Genomic DNA, 11,042 nt, shown 5'->3' with positions numbered 1-11,042 from the left:
CACAAAAAAATATCTTCTACCCGAATGGAATTCAAAACGAATGATTTACAATTTTTATTTAAAAGATTGGTGTCCAAAACATGGAATAAAGTCGCTTTCAATTTGGGTATTTTATGAAGCATTTGAAATAAAAAATTATGGATTATTTTAGACCAAAAAAGATCAACGCGAAATTTGTTTGCGCCATTCAATGGATAACATTTCGCATGACGAACACGCTGTTCACCAGGAGAAAAAAGAAGCCAGAAATGAAAAGCAAAAGGACAAAGCCGAATAGCGTATCGTGCTAACTGTAGATCTGCAAGCGGTTTTAATGGCGCCAAAATCGAAAGTAAGCAGCCTATACTATCGTACGAAATTGCCAGTGCAGAACTTAGTTTTCTATAATTTGATAAACCATAAACGTTACTGCTCTATTCGGAATGGCGTTGAAGGTGGCGCGTCTGCAGAAGAATTCGCAAGCATTAGGGTATATTTTGTTGAACAAAAAATTCTTCCTTACCTCAGTGAAACTGAAATCCCGGCAAAAATTATATTTTACAGCGACGGATGTTCATACCAAAACAGAAATGTGACTATGAGTAATGCTATATTGAATGCAGCTGCTAAACATCAAATAACATTAGAACAAAAAATTTTAATTCGTTAAAAGCTTTCGTCCTGGCCGGGAAAAAGGTAATGCCAAAAGTCACTGATATTCGTGTTATAAGATATACAGCGGAAAAGGAAATTTTTTACAAACTGAGATTCCCACATTCATGGCAACATCATCCTCAAACAATAAATGAAGCTATTTCTCTGTTAGATTGGTCTGATTTCTCACAACTTCACAGTGAGAGAAAAAAATGACAACTTGGAAATATGGCGATTTGCAATACACTGAAAGAAAAACACTGGCAAAATCAACCGAAATACGGGTCAATTCAACCGAAATTTCTGTCAATTTTTATCCATCGCAACAAGATGTTGAATCAACTGCGCACAAATCGTTGATTCGTAATTGACCGTTTTAGTAGTCAAATGAACAAAAAAAGTTGTTGCGACAGCTTTGTACGAAAGTACATATGTTGCCATATGCATACATACATACATAAATATGTGGATATATAAATACGCATGCTGCTACATATACATATATATGTACGCACTTCCAACCGCACTTCAATTGGGCGTACATCAAATATGCTGGCACACATTAAAAATTATACACTTTATTATTTTGTTTTATTAAACGCACTTTCACAAAATTTTATATTTTATAATTTATTTAATTTATAGTTTTGAACTTCGCTTTGCAAATAGAAATGGAAATAGTAGTCACAAAACTGATTCTCAATTCTTTCAGTTGCAGCTCAGCTCATTCTCAATTTCTCTCGCATGTAGTTGCCACACTTGATTGTTTCGAACAAAACTTGTAGTATAAATGTTTGACATAACATTTTAAATAGAGAACTTGTAAGTTATAGAAAAGTAAAGAATCAAATCGCTAGAAGGTAATTCACCACTGGAGTAACTTTACATGTAATTCGGTAAGTTTAATTTTCGTAACACTTTAAGTTGAAACTATTCAAAACAACTCAAACTTTTATGTTGTGGGAAACATCAACATTAAAAAAGGATGCTTTTTATTATCTTGTTAAATTCGTTCGCGTGAGTGAAAATTCGTAAAAACTTGAACAAAGTGTTACTAACTTTGGAAAAATCCTGTTCGTTCAAACAAAACTTTTGCAACAAGAGGGCACAATTTTGCATTTCGCTTGGAGGAGAAGTTGCAAAATACGATAAATAGGTGTCCCGGTATCTCATAATTTTTGCACAAGAAATTCAAAAAAGGGTTTTTCGTTTTGTATTGATAACTGAGAAACTAGCTTTTTGTTGTTCTCCCATTTTGTGTGTTTTTTTCGATTTGGTGGTTTTCTTGTTTTGGTGTTTTTTTTTTTTAACAAGTGGAACCATCGTCATAAGTACAAAGTAGAGAGCGCAGTGAGCGTAAATTCTCTTTGAAATTTGCTCATGTGTTGACTGTTGATCGCTGTTGAAATTACCAGTGAGATCAGTTGTGTTAATAGAAAAATCAGTTAGATTGATTAGGAATCTGTCAATTTTACAGAATTGTGTTAACTTAAGAGCGACAATTTCTCTTCTGTTGAAATGACTAAACTAATTTCGCTTGACAAAGAAATCGGTCGAATTAACCATAATTCGATCAATTTCCCAGAATTTCCGTTAAGTCAAGAACAACAGAATCAATTTGTTGATTTTACTAGCACCATTTCTTTCAGTGTATTTAAAAAAGCCCTGGCCAAAAGATCACAAATTTTATGAGGAATTACCTCACGAGTAATATATATTTATGAAGTAAGACTGCAAACTTGATATCATGTGATAAAAACCTAAGAAACTAATTTTTTATAATTAAATTTAAGTCACAGCCACGAAGTAAGACTGTATACAATGCAAATATTTTTATTTTAAATAAATATTAAATACTATCGGCATTAAAAACACAAATTAAGTCATTTTATTTAAAACAAATGAAAAATGTTAGTAATATTTTCTTATAGAAAAGGTGCTAATGTCATACACAAATCAAAATTCACAACAGAAAGGATGCTAAATGACACAAATTCTTCTAAATCAAAGATGGATTTTTTTTTTTTACTTGCTGTACATATGTGTAACAACCAAGCAAATAAAATTCCATTAAAAAAAATTTGCAAAATGTACTGTAAATATCTTAATACAGATTTTTGTCTCTCCTGTTAAATTTCAAAAAGTGCAGTTGTCGCCTTTGCACTCTAAGCCAGCGATATATGCCATACAATGGAACTGAGGTGAATACAACTGAATATGAAGTATTGGTACCAGAAACTATCACAGCAGAAAGTAGCGAGAAAGCAAAAACGAAGACGAGTCGTATATAACTTGAATACAAAAAGGAAAATAATCTATCAGCTCAATTCTAAATATTCCCTCGTAATTTTGTTCTCGCGGAATTTTTAACTCCCGCAGAAAAATTCCTCCAATTATTTTCTCCTAGGGAGAACAAGAATTGGGAAATAGGAATTTCGAATTTTCGAAGTCAGCTGTTTTGTCAATTGAAATTTCCTTGCGCATTTCTTATTTTGTATAAAAAATAGAAAAGTTTAATTATTGTTGCGAATTTGTTTGAAATTAAGAAATAAAATATAAACAATGCACAGTATTGCATTTCATGTGGTATTCACTGAAATGAGTAATGAATTGGCACCACAGCAAAATCAGCAGAGGAGCATAAGAAGAAGAAGACGGCGAGATAACAAAAATCCGCCGGAGTTGCCTGCCTTCACTCAGCAAATCAATTTTCTGGCGGCGAAGTCGAGTTGTGTTCGCCTTTCGCCATATCCCAAAATCTATTTAAGCCTTCTTAAAAAATCCTTGCGAAATTTCTGGATGGCCATCAAATATACCAAGAGCTCTTCCGTTGCTTATGATATAATTTTCGACTTAAAATAAAGAATATTGTGGTTGCTGTTGTTGTTGTATTAACAATGAGAATATTGTGGTAGAATGTACATACATATTTTAGCACAATTTTGTACAAATAAGTGTTCTTTCTTAAAAGAACCAATTTCCTTTAACTGTTATTATTCTGAGGACGAAAGGAATTTTTGAGCGACCTTGTAGTGAAAGGTGCTTGTGGACAAGCGAACAAATATGCAAAATAACCAAATAAAAAATGAAGCATGGCTGAAAGTTGAAAAGGAGTTCAATTCGTCATCAATTTCCAAGGTAATTTGTTTTCCTATTATATTGTCTTTCCTTTTTCTGATGAGGTCCTATAATAGACATTCCGATCAGCCAAGGACATAGCAAGCAAATTTAAAAATATTAAAGCTGCTCTTCGGAAGGACTACGCTCCCAACAAGCTTGTTCGCCACCTCACCGGTGGCGGCGAACCTCCAGAACATATTGAAAAGGTGTGAAGCTGCTCGAAGCAGGAATTACACGCTGCGATTGCTTTAACAATCGAAGGTCTCGATCCAAATGCCGACGATGACTAAGATTTGTTCGCAAACCAAAGGTGTGTGCCCACTTTTGTCGCGAAATCCAACAACATCAATGACGGCAACGGCACAGAAGAGCTCATTTTCGCCATGAGTGAAGAATTAGAAATTTTGTACGAGAACGTTGAGCAAAGTGGAAACCATACCGAGACTCGGAATGAAGACTATGCAAATTTATGTGAGATTCGAAATATAAGCAGAGTGGATCTGCCAGATGTGGAGAGTGGTAATTCCAATGGGAAAGATGTTGAACCAAATGAGCGGGAAGTCTCAGCAAATCCAATTCATGCACGCTTGCGTAACTAATCCAAAAAGAAAGCGAAAGAGGGGGGAAGGTCACTTGACCAATGATGTCGAAGATGCCAAGTCTGGGAGAAATACAAAAGCGATTTTTTACCAAAATGGGGAAATACGAGCTGCAGAACGGCATGAGCTGCAAATGGAGTTGTGGTACGCAGAACGCGAGGAGAAGCGTGCAGTGCAAATAAAGGCTAAGTTCGGGTGTAACCGAACATTACATACTCAGCTGAGAGCTTTGGAGACAAAAAAATGGAAAATCACCATTTAGGAAAATTCACCTAGGGTAACCCTGGAATGTGCTTGTATGACATGGGTATGAAATGGGAGGTATTAAAGAGCATTTTTAAAGGGAGTGGGTCATAGTTCTATAGGTGGACGCCATTTCGGGATATCGCCATAAAGGTGGACCAGGGGTGACTCTAGAATGTGTTTGTACGATATGGGTATCAAATGAAAGGTGGTAATGAGTATTTTAAAAGGGAGTGATCCTTAGTTCTATACGTGGACGCTATTTCGGGATATCGCCATAAAGATGGACCAGGGGTGACTCTAGAATGCGTTTGTACGATATGGGTATCAAATGAAAAGTGTTAATGAGTATTTTAAAAGGGAATGGGCCTTAGTTCCATAGGTGACGCCTTTTCGAGATATCGCCATAAAGGTGGACCAGGGGTGACTAGAATACGTTTGTACGATATGGGTATCAAATGAAAGGTGTTAATGATTATTTAGAACATAGTGGGCCTTAGTTCTATAGGTGGACGCCTTTTGGAGATATCACTATAAAGGTGGACCAGGGGTGACTCTAGAATGTGTTCGTACGTTATGGGTACCAAATTAAAGGTATTAATGAGGGTTCTAAAAGGGAGCGGCCCTTAGTTGTATATGTGAAGGCGTTTTTGGGATATCGACCAAAATGTGGATCAGGGTGACCCAGAACATCATCTGTTGGGTACATCTAAATTATTTATGTATGTAATACCACGAACAGTATTCCTGCAAGATTCCAAGGGCTTTTGATTTCGCCCTGCATAACTTTTTCATTATCTTCTACTTAATATGGTAGGTGTCACACCCATTTTACAAAGTGTTTTGTAAAGTTATATTTTGCGTCAATAAACCAATCCAATTACCATGTTTCATCCCTTTTTAACACGCTTTTATTAGCTTGGCCTGTATCTATGTATGTATGTAACGGAACATTTGAGCTTAACTTTCACCGGTTTCTAGAAGTCTGATTAATTGGAATGCGTATCAAGGACCGATGACAATGCATTAATGTGATGGTGTGGTGACATAAGGTCAACGGCCATAAGGTAAATTGGCCTTACTACCACTTTGAATGGCCATAAGTTTGACTGAAACTTTGCACACGTATCAAGGCTCGATGACAATGCAATAATGTGATGGTGGGGTGACATAAGGTTAACGGACATAAGGCAAATTGAACTTATGACCACCCCAAATAGCCATATATTTGAAACCTTGTACGTAATGCGAAAAACGCATTCCTTTATTAATGATAGAAGTGGATGCGTGACACATCTACGAAAGAGCATACTGGAGCCCTTTTTAACACGTTTTTTTTATCTAGGCCTGTATCTATCTATGTATTTATGTATCCATGTATGTATGTAACGGAATCTGGAGTGGAGCCGAGAGCCCCGGTAATGCAGAGCTCCGAACTCCGTTGCACCTTTTGAAGAATTTTAAGAGAGGTAATTTTAGCTAGTGCAGGCCACCAGACCAAGGCACCATAAAGAAGAATCGGGTGCACAATGGCTGTGTAAATCCAGTAGGTCACCTTAGGGGAGAATCCCCAGGAGGTGCCAATTGCCCTCTTGCAGGTGAACAGCTCTGCTGCTGCCTTCTTGGATCGCTCCACTATATGGTCACTCCATAATAGCTTCCTATCCAGAATGACTTCCAAATACTTGACTTGATCGCTAAACGCTAAGAACGTACCCCCAATTCTTGGCGGTGTAAGATTTGGTACTTTGTACCTCCTCGTGAAAAGGACAAGCTCGGTTTTATCCGGGTTGACTTCCAAACCTGTGGCTGTGGCCCAATGCGAAATTTTTGATAGTGCCCCTTCCATTAGGTTGCAAAGAGTTTGCGGAAATTTCCCCCGCATGGTGACGCAGATGTCATCTGCATACGCGATCTCTTGCTGACCTTCTGCCTCCATGAGGCGTAGTAGTTGATTGACGGTAACCACCAAAAGTAGCGGAGAGAGAACGCCGCCCTGCGTAGTGCCTCTGCCGACCGGTCTGCAGATCACGCATCTACCTAGCTCAGTTTTAATCTGCCTACGCGTAAGCAGATTGTATGTAAACTCCACCAGGCACGCGTCAACCCCCAGATCGACCAGCGCCGAGGTGATGGCCTCAGGGAGAACGTTGTTGAAGGCACCCGCTATATCTAGAAATGCCACCAGTGTGCATTCCTTGAGGTCAAGTAACCTTTCGAGAACGGATACCAGTGAGTGCAAGGTCGTGTCAGTTGACCTACCCTTAGTATAGGCATGCTGAGCTTGCGAAAGAAGCGATGGCTCAATCCTCCTCCTGATGTAGTCCTCTAGGAGTCTTTCGAGTGCTTTTAGCAGAAAAGAAGATAAGCTCAAAATCCCATCCGGCCCCGGCGATTTATAGGGCTTGAAAGTCTGTAAAGCCCAATCAATCCTTTTATCATCTGTGATTTCGGTTATTAGCTGATTATTAGGTGACCCTCCGCTAACAATATTTGAAGACACGCCCGCGCTTGCTGCGAAGTGTGTATCCATAAGCAAGTTTGTGGTTTCAGTGCTGGAGTCCGTCCAGTGCCCATCTGGCTTTTGGACATAACTTGGCTGAGTTGGAGATTTCGATAGCACCTTCCTTAAGCGGGAGGCCGCGGATGTGGATTCAATCCTGCAGCAGAAATCCCTCCAGGAGGATCGCTTTTCATTTCGGATTGCTTTTTATATATATTTATTTTCGTTTTATAAGCAGCCCATGAGGATGCGGGTCCGTCATGCTTTGCTTTATTAAAGGCCGTCTTACATGACTTCCTAAGCGTATCAAGATCGGACGACCACCATGGTGGTTTGTGAGTTTCCATAACCTTTTTAGTCGGGCAAGCCCTATCTAAAGCATTCCTACATTTTTGACTGAAATTATTTACAAGCACGTCCAGCTCTTCCTCGCTCTCTGGGGCTCGCGCCTCTTCAGATAGCTTTTTACCTATTATCCTCTTAAAGTAGCCCCAGTTCGTTCTTCTAATATTTTGTATGTACTTAGGACTTGTGTGCGCCTGCGATATAGAAAAGCTTGAATATCTATGTTTAGAAAAAGAGTGCTCCTTTTGAACTCTCCATGAAACGGGCAGGTCACTGAAAGAATCTGTGACCAGGGTTATGTCAAGGACCTCTTCGCGGTTTCTCGTAATGAAAGTGGGGTCATTTCCCCTATTACATGCACTTAGATTAGTGCCTAAAAGATAGTTAAATTGAATGAAAGTGGACCCCATTTGACTACATTTCATATCTTTCCTCTCAGATAGTTGCCAATAATAATAAAATAGTAAAATTATAAAACTAATTGGTTTTTAATTTAAAAATTCGTTCATCAAGTTTTACAATTAATTCGAAACTGAAAATTTATATCAAATATTTCAAAGCTTGCTTATTTTTCTTTGCCAAGAGCTCTAGATCAATTTACAGTAGATCAGTTTACAGTTGATTTGTTTACAGTCGGCCTTTCCTGATTAATTGATACGACCTCGTATCAGTTTACATCTTCTCCTTCGGATTCATCTTCTGCACAACATATATCATCGATTTCTGTTGGTTCACAGTAACGCTTTAATTTATCTGAAGCATAAACAGATTTATATGGTGGCTGTTTACGTCTACTTCCCGGCAAATCTTGGATTACATATCGGTCCCGATCGAGCACTTTACCAATTTCAAAGGGGCCTTTATAACGTGGTTCAAGCTTTCGTGAAAAACCTGTACATGGCGGTGCGTTCTCTGCTAGAACTAAATCACATTCTTTATATACATGTGGTATTCGATGATGGCTGTCAAATCGTTGTTTTGCTTTTAAACGTTTTTCATTGATTCGCATAGCAGCCTCTTTTCGAATTTGTTCTATATCACAATTTATTTGATTATCATCATTGAGAGCAAGAATAAGCTTATTTTTCTAAATATCTGGGGGTGTAAAATTGAAAAGTAATTCGTGTGGCGTTTTGTTAGTAGTTCCGTTTCGCATGGTATTGATAGACCATTGAATTTTGCTTAATTCATTATCCCATTTATCGTCTGCAGTCGTAGATGGTAAAAGCATTGACAGAACCGTTCGATTTGTACGCTCTGCATGAGCATTCGCACGAGGAGTTTGCACTGCATTTAAAATATGCTTAATAACATTTTCCTGACAATACTGTTGGAATTGTTTGGATGTGAACGCTGGTCCGCGATCAGTTACAATTCGTTCTGGTATTCCATCATAACTGCTGATTTCTTTCAACAGCTCAACAACATGCTTCGTTACGGTACCCTTTACTGCTCTGAGAATCGTGAATTTGGTAAACGAATCAACTACAACGAGAACATAATCATTACGCTTAGATGACTTCGGAAATGGACCTAAATGATCTAAATGAATCGTTTTAAACGGTATTGGTTCCATATCACTGAAATGATATTGACCTTCTTTCATACCACCCATTTTTTTGTTGTACGCGCATTCAATGCAGGTTGCTATATACTTTTTAATATAATTTCGCATTCTTGAAAACCAAAAGTTCCTTCGAAGCTTCTCGTAAATTTTTTCAACGCCCAGATGACCAGATTTCACATGACAGTCATGAACTATCTGCCATTTTAACGATTTTGGCACAACCCAAAGACGTTGATTATTTACCATGCGATACAACCGTCCATTTGCGAGACAATAATCAACTTTAATTTGCTTATCGTTTTTGTGAACTTTTTTAACAATTTCTTTAATGTTGTCATCTTGAAGTTGCATACTAAAAACCCAGTCGTCTTCTTCAATCTCCACCTTATCTATTTTTAGTGAAGCAGTTTCGATGTCATTAGGCGGTTCATCTGGGTTTCGACTGATTGCATCAACATGTAACATACGCTGTCCTGATCGATGTTCTACTTCTATTTCAAAATCTTGTATACGTAACCACCATCGAGCGATTCGAGGAATTAATTCCTTTTTTTGCATGGCAGTTTTTATTGCACTACAATCAGTAACAACTTTGACGTTTTTGCCAGACACATAGTAACGAAATCTTTCAAGACTTTCAACCACAGCTAACGTTTCCAACTCATAACTATGGTATTTACGTTCTTCTGTTGTTGTAGATCGAGAATAATAAGCAACAGCCTTCCAATCGTCTACTTCTCTCTGTAAAAGTACACCCGCCAAACCTATTGAACTTGCATCGGTGTGAATTTGATGTTCTGCATTTGTTCGATATGCAGCTACTACTGGTTTATTAACCAAAGCAGATTTCAATTTATTGAATGAATCTATTTGCGCTTCTTTCCACTGGAAAATTTGGTCTTTACGTAATAGCATTCGTAAAGGTTCGGAAATAACAGCGTAACATGGTACAAATTTTCGAAAATAGCCTGATAAGCCTAAAAACTGTCGAACTTCAGTTAAATTTCGTGGCTCAGGAAAATTTTGAACAGCAGCTGTCTTTACGCTTCCTGGACAGATTCCATTTGGTGTCAACTCATGACCAAGGAACTGTATCGATTCTTTTAAAAATTCACATTTTTTTGGATTAAGTGTTACATTCAAATTACGAAGTATTTGAAAAATTCGCTCAAGTTTCTCAAACATTTCAACAACTGAATTACTTCCGATGAGTATGTCATCCATATAATGCAACATATCACCCTTTTGCGTTTGTTCTTGAATTCGTGCCATTAAACGTTGAAAGACGGTTGGCGCATTCTTTAACCCAAATGGCATTCGCTTGAATTCATACAGACCTTCTGTCGTAATAAAAGCTGTATATTTCCGACTATTGGATTCGATTGGAATTTGATAGTACCCGCTATTTAAATCGAGTACGGAGAAATATTTATACTGCATGGCTTCATGCAGTCGTTCCTCTATATTTGGCATTGGATATACTTCTTTTTTTGTATGTTGATTTAATCGCCTGTAATCCACGCACATACGATCAGTTCCATCTTTTTTCTTTACCATTATTACAGGGCTAGCAAATTCAGACTGAGATTCACAAATAATATCATTATCTAACAAATCTTTTATCATATTCGAAACCAAAATTTTTTTTGGTTCGGGAACTCTATATGGACGTTGACAGATGGGCTCTCCACAATCGACCTCAATTTTCATTTCAATGAGACTAGTTTTACCAATTTCACTTAAATTTTCAGCAAAAACATCTCGATACTCTGCTAAAAGCTTCGTTAGTTGCAATTTTCTGTTATCGTACGTTGTGTTATTTTCCGATTTTATTTTATAAATTTTAGAATTGTGATTAAAATTCAACTTACCGTTATTAATAGTTACAATAAAGTCATTTATGAAAATTTCGTGCCCTAAAAGCACATCAGTTGACAAAAAATCATCTTGAACAACATACATGTCAAGTTGCAAATTTACTGTATCAACTTGCATACTAACGTTAATTTTATTTTTAGAAATTTTCGTACCA

This window comes from Eurosta solidaginis, chromosome 4 (assembly GCF_040869045.1).
Source record: "Eurosta solidaginis isolate ZX-2024a chromosome 4, ASM4086904v1, whole genome shotgun sequence".
NCBI lineage: Eukaryota > Metazoa > Arthropoda > Insecta > Diptera > Tephritidae > Eurosta > Eurosta solidaginis.
This window is presented reverse-complemented; position numbering follows the sequence as displayed.